Genomic DNA, 16262 nt, shown 5'->3' with positions numbered 1-16262 from the left:
TGTGCGGGCCAACAGATGTGCAGCTCTTGAGGAACAGACGGCTCACATGAACCGAGGGGCTATCAACAGTGTCTACTCAACCACCGTTCAGCGAACGTCGCTGCATACGGGCCTCCGCAGCAGGTATCTCGTTCGTGCACTCGTGCTGACTGCTGTTCGGCACGGAGGGTGGAATTTGCGACCCAGTAGCGTAACTGGATATCAACTGACCAGCGACAGACGGCCTTTTTGGACGAATCGCGGAGGAGGAGGAGGAGGAGGAGGAAGAGGAGGAGGATATTAGTGTTTAACGTCCCGTCGACAACGAGGTCATTAGAGACGGAGCGCAAGCTCGGGTTAGGGAAGGATGGGGAAGGAAATCGGCCGTGCCCTTTCAAAGGAACCATCCCGGCATTTGCCTGAAGCGATTTAGGGAAATCACAGAAAACCTCCCCTCAATTACAATGCGGCTTTACAGAGCGTGGCAAAGGCCTTGCCGCAGTGGATACACCGGTTCCCGTCAGATCACAGAAGTTAAGCGCTGTCGGGCGTGGCCGGCACTTGGATGGGTGACCATCCGAGACGCCATGCGCTGTTGCCATTTTTCGGGGTGCATTCAGCCTCGTGATGCCAATTGGGGAGCTACTCGACCAAATAGTAGCGGCTCCGGTCAAGGAAAACCATCATAACGACCGAGAGAGATGTGTGCTGACCACACGCATCTCCTATCCCCATCCTCATCTGAGGATGATACGGCGGTCGGATGGTCCCGATGGGCCAATTGTGGCCTAAAAACGGAGTGCTTACACAGCGTGATTCCTTGCGTGACAGAAATACGTGTCTGCAACAAAGTTTAGTGCTGTTCGTATTTTCGGTACGAAATGGATGTGTGCGTGTGGCACTTGGGCAACAGTATAATCTGACGTCCGATACGTATCTTCAGTCAGCGTTGTGTAATAAAATTTGCCACCTTACTGCTATTACAGCTCGTGCCGTCCTGTGCAAGGAACCCATTTTCATTTGGAACTGGACCAGAAAAAAAACGTAGCCTAAGTAAATGGAATTACGAGTATTCTACATCCAGATTTCCAATTGTTTATCGAGGCAAAACACAATGCTTAAAACTCGGTATGTGGTCATTTCACATACTTCACTGCGAAGACCAACAACTCGAACCTGCCTAGATTACCTCCTTGCGCAGAAGCGTATGCGGCAGCGATAAGTCTGAGGCAAGCACAGAGAAACGTATCCAACAACTACCTACACACATCTCCACAATCGCCCGTCAGTATTCAAGAAAACCATTACTTTAAAGAAGATTTTTATTGAAATTTCTCATGTTTATAAATGAGAAGGTGCGATCTGTTTTAATTCCTGTGGGCGAGATCGCTTGAATACTTATTTATTACCTACAACCGGGTTCGACAGGCTTCCCTGTCATCTTCTGTGACAATAATGTTTGAAGACGGGAACGTAACAGCAAAGCCTGTCGAAACCGGTTGCAGATAATAAATAAGTATTCATGCGATCTTGCCCATAGAAAGTTTTTTACCAAGAAGATTTTTAGTGCAAAATACGACCTTCAGTCATCAAGAAGACTTGAATCCCGAGAAGAATTTTTAGTTACCAGTGTTCAAGAAGATTTGAGATTTTCAAGAAGACTTTTGAATCTCGAAGATTCATCAAAAAGTATGTCCGCCCCCGGTAGCTGAGTGGTCAGCGCGCCAGACTATCAATCCAAAGGGCCCGGGTTCGATTCCCGGCTGGGTCGGAGATTTTCTCCGCTCAGGGACTGGGTGTTGTGTTGTCCTGATCATCATCATTTCATCCCCATCGACGCGCAAGTCGCCGAAGTGGCGCCAAATCGAAAGACTTGCACCAGGCGAACGGTCTACCCGACGGGAGGCCCTCGTCACACGACATTTCATTTCATCAAAAAGTATTTCATCTGTTGTTTTTGATATTTAAAGTAACTTCTTGTATTAAAAAGTCTAACATAAGTATAAAAAGTTATGTTCACTTCAGGGATGATTGTCAACTAGAATGATCGAGGTGAACAGCTAAATTGTTTCGTTTACTAATTTTAGCATGAAGGGGGACTTGCTGTCCATTTTCTTTTGGGGGATAGGGAAGCAATAAACGTTAAAGGAATTTTTAAAAGTACAACAGTAAAAAGACTATTGCACGCTCATTTATTTGTTAGTGACAATAACAACAGGTGTTCGTATCAGATGTGCCGTATGACAATTAAGGAACCAGATGGCTTAGGATGCAAACCAAAAGCAGCAGACAATAATAACAAATAATTCCACGCCCGGAGTCGAACAGTCTCGACTCACGACCCACGACCCACCGAATTAGCGGGGTACCGCTATTACTACCTCTTGTATGAATGTATATACCGTACATTGCCATTCTCTCATGTCTATTTTCTACGGAAAAGTCTACGAATGACGCAATTTTGCCACAGATGTTTTTGTACAGTTATTTGCACAAGGAGCAGCAGTGTGCCGTCCGTAAGCGCAGGAATCGGTCACTCCGTACTTGGTCTGTTGCCTTTTTCACTGGAGTTCCGAGCGCCGTGTCCAGACAGGGCAGCGACACGCAGGAGCTGGGAGCTGAGTCTGCGACCCCTTTTTGCCACCCCTCGCCGGCGCTGGCTGTTAATTTCGTCGCAGATGCCGCCCCGTGCAAAAACTTCGACACAGCGATCCCGAAGCTCTGCCCTGCACGTATATCTTGTCACCCAGCGAAGATAAATAACAAGGACATCGTAACGACGCAACAGGGCTGCAAGTTTTCATAGTAAGAAATAACCAGTTTCTTTCCTACCCGGGAAGAGATGTCGTCTAGTTACTACTTGTAGTAATTCCGCCCCATATGCAAATATTGATGTCGCAAGTGACGCTGGACTTTGTCATCTCCTATCATATTGCGAATGTTACAGAAAAAGTCTTAACAAAGATTAATTCACAGTTCACAAAAATCCGTTTTAATTACGTTTTGACCAAGATGCAAATTATATGTGCTTTCAGATACTATCATAATATGAGACATGTCTGTAGGAAGTAAAACACTCGAATATTTGTTAATAAACTATTCATCAAAACAATCAAAATTCCAACGCACGCAGGTTCGAATCCCGCCTCGGGCATGGATGTGTGTGATGTCCTTAGGTTATTTGGGTTTAAGTAGTTCCAAGTCTAGGGGACTGATGACCTCAGATGTTAAGTCCCATAGTGTTCAGAGCCATTTGAACCGATCAAAATTCTTATCATTTGTACTCAATTTAGGTCAAGTCGCTTTAAGCTGTGAAAAACAGTATGCGCCAAATGAAGTGATTCAGCCTTTCAAAATTTAAGAGATACCTAGAGACAGCAAAGGACTTGGAAGAGCAGTTGAACAGAATGGACAGTGTCTGGAAAGGAGAGTATAAGATGAACATCAACAAAAGCAAAACAAGGATAATTGAATGTAGTCAAATTAAGTCGGGTGATGCCGAGGGAATTAGATTAGGAAATGAGACACCTAAAGTAGTAAATGAGTTTTGCTATTTGGGGAGCAAAATAACTGATGATGGTCGAAGTAGAGAGGATACAAAATGTAGAGAAGAGAGTATAGATTTGTCAGGAAGTCGTTTCTGAAAGTATTTGTATGGAGTGTAGCCATGTATGGAAGTGAAACATGTACGATAAATAGTTTGGACAAGAAGAGAATAGAAGCTTTCGAAATGTGGTGCTACAGAAGAATGCTGAAGATTAGATGGGTAGATCACATAACTAATGAGGAGGTACTGAATAGAATCGGGGAGAAGAGAAGTTTGTGGCACAATTTGACAAGAAGAAGGGACCGTTTGGTAGTACATGTTCTGAGGCATCAGGGGATCACAAATTTAGCACTGGAGGGCAGCGTGGAGGGTAAAAATCGTAGAGGGAGAAAAATGGTTCAAACGGCTCTGAGCACTATGGGACTTAACATCTGAGGTCATCAGTCCCCTAGAACTTAGAACTACTTAAACCTAACTAACCTAAGGACATCACACACATTCATGCCCGAGGCAGGATTCGAATCTGCGACCGTAGCGGTCGCGCGGTTCCAGACAAGCGCCTAGAACCGCTCGGCCACCCTGGCCGACCGTAGAGGGAGATCAAGAGATGCATACACTAAGCAGATTCAGAAGGATATAGGTTGCAGTAAGTACTGAGAGATGAAGAAGCTTGTACAGGATAGAGTAGCATCGAGAGCTGCATCAAACCAGTCTCAGGACTGAAGACCACAACAACAACAACAAAAAATGGATTAAATGCATTATTTATGATCTGTTGTCTGGCTCATTTTACAGGCATTTTTACAACTTTTCATTAGTTCGCTTTCTTGTTTGTTTATCTGTTCGGTACAAATTTTGCAGTTGACTTCCAGATGCGCTAGAGACTTGGGGTCTTCAACATAGCTCAGGAGTTGCTGACAGCCCAATATTATCTCGCTTTCGTGTCTGCTGTGTGGCGGAGGGTAGTTCGTGTACCCCTGCTATTTCCCGTCACAGTCGCGAATGTTTCAGGGTAACAACGGCTGCCGGTGAGTCGCCGCGCGAGCGCAAGCCTATCTGGTTTTTAGTTTCACGATCTTTTCGCGAGATACACGTAAGAGCACGGCGTATTCTGGCTGACTCAGGTGAAGAGAAACTGAAATAAACCTGAAATTTACCACGCGTTTCTGTTTCAACCGCATCAAAAGCTTGGTATTAATTGAAAAATTTAACATACACAAGACGAGAAAGAACATATAATTATTTAAGTAAAAAAACTTTTTAATATAATACGTTTTTACAACGGACTAAAAAGTATAAAATAATTTCTCTCAGCGCAGTACAGCTTCCTAATCCCCATACTGATAATCCTGAGAATTTGCACTTTTAAACTTTTAAAAGCTAATACAATACTTGCAGGGTTTTTAAGAAAAACGTGAGCCGCTTCGGAGAGATATCATTTACAAGGTGAACCACCCGTACAGCACTTATCTACTCACGCGCCCCAAGTTTAGAAGTATAGTTATAGGTATTAAAAATTGATACACACCAGCTCGACAAGGAGACGGACCGTCCCAGATTCTCTTTAACCTGGTTTTAGATAAAATAGTAAAAACTGGAAAAACACATGAGAAAACAGAGGCATAAAAGGTATGAACAAGGAAGAAGAAAACAAATCTGAAGTAAAACGTTTAGCCTCTGCGGAAGATATACCGTGGGTAACTGAAAGGTAGACGCAACTGTTATGCTTGATCTATTACACGGGATTGCTGAAAAGACTGGGCTAAAATATCTTATCAAAAAACCGAATATACGGAACACATCACAATAAAGAAAAATTTACGAAAACAAAGTATGGAAAAATTAAAAGAGTTCATTTTAAATACCTAGGATCCACGTCAACTGACTGGATGACACAACAAATAAAGAAATAGCAAAAAAGTTAGCATTTGCATACAAATTAAAACTAAACTACCACAATAAGAAATCAATAACGATCGAAGCGAAGATTACACACTATAATTCAGTTATTAGGACTCAAGGAACATATCGATCAGTGTGTCTAACACTGAATAAGAAAAACGAACTAAGAGAACTTAGAAAAACAGAGGGGAAAATACTTAGAAGAATTCTAGGTCCTGAGAAAAACGATGAAAATGTATGAATTAAAAAGTAGAAAAATGCTTCAAATGGCTCTGAGCACTATAGGGCTTAACATCTGAGGTCATCAGTCCCCTAGAACTTACAACTACTTAAACCTAACTAACCTAAGGACATCACACACATCCATGCCCGAGGCAGGATTCGAACCTGCGACCGTAGCGGTCGCGCGGTTCTAGATCGAAGCGCCTAGCCGGCCGGAGTGGCCGAGCGGTTCTAGGTGCTACAATCTGGAACCGTGCGGCCGCTACGATCGCAGGTTTGAATCCTGGCTCGGGCATGGATGTGTGTGATGTCCTTAGGTTAGTTAGGTTTAAGTAGTTCTAAGTTCTAGGGGACTGATGACGACAGCAGTTAGGTCCCATAGTGCTCAGAGCCATTTGAACCATTTGAAGCGCCTAGGACCGCTCGGCTCAGCGGGCAGCTAAAAGGAGAAATGAAGAGTTATGTAAAAATACAGAAAAAGTCACAGATACAATGAGGAAAACACTGCTAAAATTGTATGAACATTTAAAAAGAATGGAAGAAACACGGATTACAAATAAAATTTGTAATTACGTTAGTAAACTGAAAGAAACTGTGCGATGGATAGAACCAATGAAGAAAGATGCGAACAAAATAGGTGTTACAGAAGAAATTACACGTGACTGGAGCTGCTCCAGACTACTGAGAAAAAAACCGGGAACTGCGAAGAAGATAAGCCAGAACCGCGATCAAAGAGAGTGTGGACAGATGATCAGAGAGGAGCGGTTGTAGAGAAAATGAGGAAGTTCTAGGACGAAAGGAAGAAAAATAAACAACATAAATCTTAAGTTGTTGCGGTCAATAGCTGGCCAAATTCATAAATAAAGAAAAATGATAATATCTCTATGGTGTTAGGAAAATGTACGTGGTTATGTGAAATTATTTTATAATTTTTAGTTCGCTTTAAAAACGTGTTGTATTAAAAAGTTGTTTACTTATATAATTATCTCTATGTTATTACCAATGATACGCTGGCGATCGGCTGTCCGTATGGCGAACCAATCCGCCAACGAATAACGCACCACAGAGCGTGAGAGCTTCTGTCAACGACTAAATCGGCTGAAAATCTGATTTCTTTGCAGATGCTGAATGACGACACCAGGGGAATACCTCATCGAAGCACACCTGCCACCAAACTAACGAAAGAGACTGAGAGAGCACATATCATTTGACTTTTCACAGGCATTTCCAATCAGTTTTTATAGTCATATGTCAACAGTACTGATTATCATTTCACACGTAGTGTCTAACATTAATTCTGAACAAGCAAGCCTTTACAACTGACAAGGGAAACTTCCCATCGCAACCCCCCCCCCCCCCCTCCCTCCTCTAGATTTAGTGGCAATATGGATCAGTGTACAGCCCGATGCAAACTGAACACAGAAGAATGAAAGCAGAAAGAAAGTGTACTCAATTGTGAAAAAGTGGACAAGAGAAACAGTGAACGGTCGAAGGACTAGAAATGCGATACAGAGCAGCCTAACGCAACAGCCGCACCGTGGGCAAGTGGCCACGCTGTTGGATGGTCTGCCATGCGGGCGAGCCGCGTTCAAATCTCTCTCGTGCTCTTCATGCACATTTTTCCGCTGTTCGCGCTATTCAAATTTGTCCCTCTGTCGTGGTGTAACGTCCGTTTGCAACAGCGCGGTGTAAGGCAGGGACTTATAATGACAAATGATTCTGCACAATTACTCTATTAGCATCGAAAAGAAGTGACTTTCGAATGGCAACCGCAAACATTTGATGACAAGGCGACAACTGAACCGAATCCTCCACCGGATAACGCATCCGGTGTGTCATAGACGAGAGCAGTGACAATTCGTGTGTAATATGATAAGAATGTCTTACCGACGCACCTAACTTGTACGCCTGGAAAATGAGTGAGATATGTCCCCTTGTCCGATTTAGGTGTTCGTATGAATGTGATCACTCTCAAGGAAATGATGAAAACATAACAGTCTGTCACATAAGCTGCAACAAATGAGCGCAACAGTTTCACAATCACACAGTTTCTCTGTGGTGCTCTGTCGAAACATATTGTTTTAACGTTCCGTTTTGGAAGTTTACTCTTGAATTCCTTCTTTAAAATACAGTTCAGACCCGTCTCTTTGTTGCTTTTATTTCTGTGAAACGTATGTGTGGTATCTCGCCTGCTCTCACTATTCATCACGTTTACTTGCGACGGTAACGTATTCTTACCACAGACTCAAATTCTATAACCAGTGTATAATATGACAACTGCCAAGACTACAGAAAAGAGGACAAACATTTCAATGAGCGGACAGGCACTTGTGAAAAAAATAAATAAATAAAGGGCACGAGGGAGGGAATTAAAGGCGCAGCTCGCCCGCTTAGCAGTCCAACAGCGAGACTCTTTACCCAAGACGCACTTGTTGTGTCCGGCTGCTCTAAATTGCACTTGTTGCTCTTGAACCGTTCACTGTTTCTAAATTTCCTTTTTCTCACAGTTCACTACACCTTCCTTCTGTTTTCATGCTTTATCTCTGTTCAGCTGGTGACGGGCTATGCACTGAACCATCTTACCATTAAATCTGAGTGGGGTGCGATGGGCAGTTCCCCCTGTCAGAAAGATTCATCGCAAGAAGCTACTAGAAGTGGAGTGTACTGAGGAGAGCGGTGGTTTATAAACTGAACTGCCAAAGAAACTGGTATAGGCGTCCTTATTCAAATACAGAGAGATGTAAATAGGCAGCGTGGTGTGCGTACTGTAAGACCTTCGGTACACACGCCATCAGATTATTTGACTTGTCGCTCTAACGAAGTAGGCGAGTGTCAGCAATATGTCTCGTGGTCTTATCGTGGCGTGTTTATCTTCCGCCGTTAGGTCAGACGATAGAAATGCCACTTGCACGCTTAGAGTAGCAGATTGACGGTGACCAACCTTAAACAGAACTTCATTAATTTTCGCTCTCATTTATTAAAATAATAACAAGCATAAAAATAACTTAACTTGGTTCTGGATGCTATTTACAATTGACAATCTGAAGTTCCTTTGGTCTTGGTGCGTTAATCTTATTCTCACATATCTCTGATACTTGGCAAAGTGTCAATACATTTCTCTTCATGGCTATGTACAGGAATATGATAATCTTATTAGGAGCAGACTGAAACTTGACTACAGACTAATGCAGACTGACTAATCGGAGGTCTGTACACTCGTTATAATACCTCGCGCGTTCAGGTATCACTGTGCGAGTGTGATCTGCGAGGAGAAAAGGTTCTACGTTAGCAGCAATCTCATTGGCTGCATTACATATTAACACGCGGATCGGCGGAAGCAGAATTTGGTCCGTCTCTAAGACAGTGCCGTCTCGTAGTGTGGAGACGGACGAGCGCTGCGCCTGCGCTGTTGTGCTTAGCGGGGCGCGCTCTAGCGGGAAAGTTGTGTACGCGCCGACTACGCGGAACTATGTACACAACAGGCAGAATAGGACGCTGCGATCGGCAACGCCTATATACGAGGACGAGTGTCTGGCGCAGTTGTTAGATGGGTTACTGCTGCTGCAGCTGCAGGTTATGGAGATTTAAGTGAGTTTGAACATAGTGTTATAGTTGGCGCACGAGTGATGGGACACAGCATCTTCGAGATAGCGATGAAGTGGAGATTTTCCCGTACGACCGTTTCACGACTGCACCGTGAATATCAGGAATCCGGCGAAACATCAAATCTCCGACATCGTTGCGGCCGGAAAAGAATCCTGCAACAACGGGACCAACGACGACTCAAGAGAATCGTTGAACGAGACAAAAGTGGAAACCTTCCGCAGACTGCTGCAGAAATCAATGCTGGGCCATCAACAAGTGTCAGCGTCCGAACTATTCAACGAAATATCATCGATACAGGCTTTCAGAGCCGAAGGCCCAGTCGTGTACCCCTAGTGACTGCAAAACACAAAGCTTTACGCCTCGCCTGGGACCGTCAATACCGACATTGGACTGTTGGTGACAGGAAACATGTAGCCCGGTTGGACGAGTCTGTTTAGAACTGTATCGAGCTGATGGACGTGTTCGAGTATAGAGACAACCTCATGAATCCATGGACCCTGCATGTCAGCAGGGCACTGTTCAAGCTGCTGGAGGCTCTGTAGTGGCGTGTGCAGCTGGAGTGATATGGGAATCCCGATGCGTCCAGATACTAGTCTGACAGGTGACATATACGTAAGCATCCTGTCTGACCAGCTGCATCCATTCATTTCCGTTGTGCATTCCGACGGACCTGGGCAATTCCAGCAGGACAATGTGACACCCCACACGTCCAGAATTGCTCCAGGAACACTCTTCTGAGTTTAAGCACTTCCGCTGGGCACCATACTCCCCAAACATGTACATTACTGAGCATATCTGGGATGCCTTGCAAAGTGCTGCTCAGAAGAGATCTTCCAGCCCCTCGTTCTCTCACGGATTTACGGACAGCCCTGCAAGAATCACGGTGTCAGTTCCCTCCAGCACTACTTGAGACATTAGTCGAGTTCATGCCACGTCGTGGTGCGGCACTTCTGTGAGCTGGGGGAGGTCCTACATGATATTAGGAAGGTGTACGGGTTTCTTTGGTTCTTCAGTGTAAATAAAACGTTCGATCGATACGCGACGAGAAAATGGAGGGGGTCAGAGGAAGAGCAGTTCGTTTCATCACTGGTTCGCTTTGTATGGACGACAGCGTCACGGTCTTTCAAACTACAAAAGAGGCGTTGTGTTTGACGGTGAGGTTTGCAGTTAAAAATCCGAGAGTGCATGTGCCTACGTATACGTCGCCAAAAGGTCATGAAGGTTAACATTAGAGAGATTGTGCGGAAGATCGGCAGGGGGTGTTTTGGTGTGCCTCGTTCGCGACTCCATCAGGAAAGAGGGCAAACGACACGACGTACAGCTGCACACGAGCAGAGTTTCTCCAGAACTGGCTCCAGACCGGCCCGCGCCACTCGCCGCCGGCGCTCAACTCAATCTGGCGCATGTGACGTGTCACTTCTGACGTCACGTGCGGAGCCCCGCCCTCGGGCAGTTTTGATGGCACCGGCTCCACCACCACACTATTCTGGGCCGCCGGCCGCACGCCACACGGCAGCCCTCACGCTGCGCCTACGTTAAACGGAAGGTTTCCTGCCGGTCTACCTGTTACCTGTGTTAGGAAAGCGGACGCTCTCGGAATGCAGGTCGCACTCGCGGAGGGCGTGCAACCTCGGTACGTCGCCACATTTCCGCAGCTCCACCGTCGTCGTCATTGTGGCAGGTACAAGTGGGGATGAGCTATGTTAACTGAGAAGCCTAGCATCAGCCACTCCCGGAATTTCACTCCCTAAGCTTACACACTACTTACTCTGACTAAAAATAACTTACACCCATAACCGAGGGAGGAGTCGAAACTCCGACGGGGGGAGGCGTGGAAACTTTGGCTAGATGCCCGAGAGCGCACTGCTACCTCGTGCTATGATGAAGGAACCACGTCATCGCTGGCCTGGCTGGTAAACACCTGCTGAAGGCACGACTTTTATACAGGACTGCGCGCCACTCCATACTCTCTCTGGGCCACATCGTTGCTGATCCACCACTTCCGTCGTGCCTGGCCTCCCAGGTTGGCAGTCTGCAGTATGCGTGATTGTTGCTGATGTTCCACTTCGTCAGACATGCCAGACGACAACATCAGACGGCAATGTCTCAACATACGCTCTGATACGCTGTACAGTGCTGTTCACAACATTCTCCCTTGACTGAATGACGACCGACATGTTGAGCATTTGTTCTGAAAGCCAATTGTTACGCTAATTATTGGTAATTAGGACCAACGACCTCAGCAGTTTGGTCCCATAGGAACTTACCACAAATTTCCAATTTACCGTTACGCTGACAGTTTGAAAAGCAGCACCCCTCATTTCCGACCACGATCGATGTGGTAAATCCGTACCGCGCAATTTTCGATGGCCCAATTCTGCAGTTGTGCGTGTGTGTTCTCATGCGGCGTCCCTGACGAGTTGTACAGCACAGTCTGTTGGTCGGTTTTTTTCGCCACTAAAACCCTATGTCATGTAAGGCCGGTCTAGTCAAGTTTTACCGCTCTAAGTATATTATTCCGTCAATGAGTGTATTTTAAAATGTTAACGAATTTTTGAATCACCCTGTACAAAGACATATACTTAGACACTTTAAACATTAGGAAGTTATTCAACAATTCAGCGATTGTACACCATATATTTGATGATATATCTGTGCATCTAGCGGATTATGCACATATGAAAATGGGAACTACACTACTGAACATTAAAATTACTACACCACGAAGATGACTTGCTACAGACGCGAAATTTAACCGACAGGAAGAAGATGCTGTGATATGCAAATGATTAGCTTTTCAGACCATTCACACAAGGTTGGCGACCGTGGCGGCACCTACAACGTGCTGACATGAGGAAAGTTTCCAACCGATTTCTCATACACAAACAAGGATTGACCGGCGTTGCCTGGCGAAACGTTTTTGTGATGCCTCGTGTAAGGAGGAGAAATGCGTACCATCACGTTTCCGACTTTGATAAATGTCGGATTGTAGCCTATCGCGATTGCGGTTTATCGTATCGCGACATTTCTGCTGGCGTTGGTCGAGATCCAATGACTGTTAGCAGAATATGGAATCGGTGGCTTCAGGAGCGTAATACGGAACGTCGTGCTGGATCCCAACGGCCTCGCATCACTAGCAGTCGAGATGACAGGCATCTTATCCGCATGGCTGTAACGGATCGTGCAGCCACGTCTCGATCTCTGAGTCAACAGACGGGGACGTTTGCAAGACAACAACCATCTGCACGGACACTTCGACGACGTTTGCAGCAGCATGGACTATCAGCTCGGAGACCGTGGCTGCGGTTACCCTTGACGCTTCATCACAGACAGGAGCGCCTGAGATGGTGCACTCAACGACGAACCTGGCTGCACGAATGGCAAAACGTCATTTTTTCGGATGAATCCAGGTTCTGTTTACAGCATCGTGATGGTAGCATCCGTGTGTGGCGACATCGCGGTGAACGCACATTTGACACGTGTATTCGTCATCGACATACTGGCGTATCGCCCGGCGTGATGGTATGGGGTGCCATTGGTTACACGTCTCGATCACCTCTTGTTCTCATTGACGGCACTTAGAACAGTGGACGTTACATTCCACATGTGTTATGACCCGTGGCTCTACCCCTCATTCGATCCCTGTGAAACCCTACATTTCAGCAGGATAATGCACGACCCATGTTGCAGGTCCTGCACGGGCCTTTCTGGATACAGAAAATGTTCGACTACTGCCCTGGCCAGCACATTCTCTAGATGTCTCGCCAACTGAAAACATCTGCTGAATGGTGGCCGAGCAACTGACTCGTCACAATACGCCAGTCACTACTCTTGATGAATTGTGATGTCGTGTTGAAGCTGCATGGGCAGCTGTACCTGCACACGCCATCCAAGCTCAGTTTGACTCAATGCCCAGGCGTATCAAGCCCGTTATTACGGACAGAGGTGGTTGTTCTGGGTACTGATTTCTCAGGATCTGTGCACCCAAATTTCGTGAAAAAGTAATCACATGTCAGTTCTAGTATAATATATTTGTCCAATGAATACCCGTTTATCATCAGCATTTCTTCTTCGTGTAGCAATTTTAATGACCAGTAGTGTAGTTGCCCAAAACCGGCACTCTGAATATTTTTATGTATCTCGGCGAATTGGACGAAATAAAGTTTTATACAAACAGTGCAAAGGTTGCATACTACGAATTGGAACGTGTGAAATTTTAAAAAAATTAAGAGTTGTATTATTTTTTTGTATGCATACATCTATATCAAGCACCGAAGGCTACCTGACGCTCTGTGGTGGATGGGTATTTTTGAACTTCTGGTACCACGACATGCACCCCCCTTTCCCCGTTCCGATCACGAAGGATGAACGATTGATTGTCTGTACGACATCAAATTTGTCTAATTTTCTCATCGTCACCATTTCGTGAGACATGCGTAGGAGGAAGCAATATGCTACTCGCCTCGTCTTGGAACGTACGCTCTAGAAATTTCCACTGTAGCCCGGTCCGTGACAGTCACAACGCATATATTGTAGTGCCTGAGGATCTCAGGATCTCCGTAACGTTCACGCACCGAGTAAACGACACTCCGACCACACGCGCCGCTCGTCGTGGGATCTTGTCCACCTCTTCTATTAATCTAATCTGGTAAGGATTCCACACTGACAAGCAGTACTCAAGACTAGGGCCGAACGAGTAGTTTACAAGACAGTTCTTCCGTGGGTGAATTAAATTCCTGAAAATTCTTCCAACGAATGTCGTCCTGCCGTCTGCTTTTCTTGCAATTTGTGTTACGTGGTCATTCCACTTCAGGTGACACTGGGTGGCAGTAAGCCTAGGGAATTTATAGCAGCTGCCGTCTGCGGCGATTCATCGCCCACCGTGTGATGGCAGAGCGGCGCGCCTCTTCGCCTACCTGTGCGCACTACGTTGTGTTTATTGACGCTCTGGGCCAACTGCCAGTTCCTGCACCAAACGTCGATTCTCTACACATATCCTGTGTTGCAACCTTAGTACAGACAACGCACCACCGTCCGCGAATAGCCTCACGGAGTTTCCAGCGTTATCCACTAGATCATTAATACACAGGACTATTACAAATGATTCACTCGTTCTCAAAGTTATGTAGTCTCCGAAGTATTACATGTCCAAATGTAACTGATGCATGAATAGAACTGTAAATTGTCCAAATCTGCACTGTCCCCACCAACTGGTGTTACGAGTGCAGTGCGTTGACAGAATGGCGACAAGCAAGTTTTTGGAATACGCGAGACGTTCCATTTATCTAGGTGGGGTAATCGCCACAGCGGGAGCGTAAGGGGTACTGAGAATTCTCATGACATTGGGACGCGTGAACGAGATTCGCCGAAGGTTTATGTTTTCACTACAGTGTTACGGACGAAGACATATGGAATTTTCTTTTCCTGTGAGAAGAATGACCGGTACCTTTTACCTCGATATACAGAGGGGTTCAAAAAACGTATCCAATGTTTAAAAGTCCATGACTGGCAAATTAATTGACGGAGTTGTCTCATCTTTGGTAGTGTAATAGCTTGTAGTTCCGGCAATCGCCACACAAGCGTTGTATTGAGTTGTTTTGTTGTCAGATGACAGTCGCCAGATAGTCAGTGTTTTGTTCTTAGTTGTACCCAGGTACTCGAGTAAACATGGCTGGCGCAAGGGTTGCATTCGATGAAAGGAAGTCAGTTTTGAAGTGGTATTTAAGTACGAAAACATTAATGAGGTTCAAAGGCAATGGGGAAATGAGTATCAAACAGAGCCACCGACACGTTTAACGATTCGTCGCATTCGAGACAAATTTGAAGCCGAAGGCTGTATTAAAGATGTACACAAACAACGATCTGGACGACCTGTAACAGTAACAAGTCCAGCTAACTCCCGTCGTGTGTTACAACAATTCACTCGCTCACCACAGAAGCCTGCCAGACAGTGTGCCCGTGAAACTGGAGTGAGTCGCTCAAGTATTCGGCGAATTTTGAAGACAGCAAAGTGGAAGTGCTACATACCACAATTGCTACACGCAATGAACGAGGACGACCCAGATCGTAGAATGGAGTACTGCGAGTGGTTTACTAACATGGTGCGCAACGATGAAGAGTTTGCAGGGATGAATGTGTGGTCTGATGAGGCACAGTTCAAACTCAATGGTACAGTAAATCGCCACAATTGCATCTACTGGGCCGCCGAAAATCCGAACGTCCACGTAGACAAAGTCATGAATTTGCCAGGAGTAAATGTGTGGTGTGGGTTGTCTTAGCGGGGCTTAATTGGGCCATTCTTCTTTGACGGCACAATTACCGGTGAGGTGTACCTTCAGAAGCTTCAGACATCCATTTTACCTGCCATCTGAGACTTGTATGGAGGCGGAAGCGTTTACTTTCAACAAGATGGTGCCCCAGCCCACTACCAAATCGTATTAGGGCGTATCTCGACGAAAATCTACCAAGAAGATGGATAGGCCGTAGAGGTGCTGTGGAGTATCCACCACGTTCCCCAGACCTAACTCCTCTGGACTTTTACCTGTGGGGAACACTAAAGGACGTCGTTTATCGACAAAAGCCACGCACATTGGATGAACTTTGAGAATCCATCGTACATTCATGTACAAATATCCAACTGAACACGTTGCACTCAGTAGTTTGTGCTGCAGTTCGGCGGCATCGTTTGTGTGTGGATGTTAATGGTGACCATTTCCAACACCTACAGTGATATCTTAAGTTGGACTTTAAGCTACACTTTCACCAAAAATGAGGCAGCTCCGTCAATTTGTTTGCAAGTTATGGACTTTTAAACAGTGGATGTATTTTCTTGCAACCCTCTGTATTGTAGCTGGGTTGTTTCCACAACAGATTGCTCGCTTTTTCTGGTGGTCCTCCTGCGGACACGGCCATGTTTCGAGTACATGCAAACAGAAAACTCTACCAGCCGTTCAAAAATTCTAATACTTACAGTAGTGAAATAACTTAAGACGACTGCCGTATAAAT

The 16262-nt window shown here is 45.5% G+C and overlaps 1 pseudogene; it reads left to right on the top strand.

The window, feature by feature from the left end:
* The first annotated feature begins 462 nt into the window (after window positions 1–462).
* On the top strand, window positions 463–580 carry LOC124546112 (annotated as a pseudogene).
* The last annotated feature ends 15682 nt before the right edge of the window (window positions 581–16262 follow it).

This window comes from Schistocerca americana, chromosome 8 (assembly GCF_021461395.2).
Source record: "Schistocerca americana isolate TAMUIC-IGC-003095 chromosome 8, iqSchAmer2.1, whole genome shotgun sequence".
NCBI lineage: Eukaryota > Metazoa > Arthropoda > Insecta > Orthoptera > Acrididae > Schistocerca > Schistocerca americana.
The sequence above is the reverse complement of the archived record's forward strand: the minus strand, read 5'-3'. Positions and strand labels throughout refer to the sequence as shown.